The sequence below is a fragment of the Populus euphratica genome, unplaced genomic scaffold, assembly GCF_000495115.2.
Source record: "Populus euphratica unplaced genomic scaffold, PopEup_1.0 scaffold1244.1, whole genome shotgun sequence".
Lineage (NCBI taxonomy): Eukaryota > Viridiplantae > Streptophyta > Magnoliopsida > Malpighiales > Salicaceae > Populus > Populus euphratica.
In genome coordinates this window covers 27,654-27,961 of record NW_011501098.1, presented here as the reverse complement: position 1 = coordinate 27,961, position 308 = coordinate 27,654, and positions in this window count along the sequence as shown.

Here is a 308-nt window from a genome sequence, read left to right as displayed (position 1 = left end):
TTTATAGTCCAAAATTGGGAACTATTGATTTGATGACTAATTGATGAGTGGGTGGCCAACTCTTAACTTGGTTATAATCCTTATCTTCTCATGTCTGCCTAAAACGTTATTGATAACATCAAAATTGGAATCACTTAACATAAAAGTTGAAGAAAATTGTCTCAGCTTTCTAGGGTAAAAAATTGAGGTCATTTGGACTTCTAGAACTCCAAATATGAGTCAAACACTGAATAGTGCTCGAGCTGAAGAATAGATTCGGACTTCTTTGTTGTTGCTATAATTTGAACTTGAAAATGACCTTTTTAAAT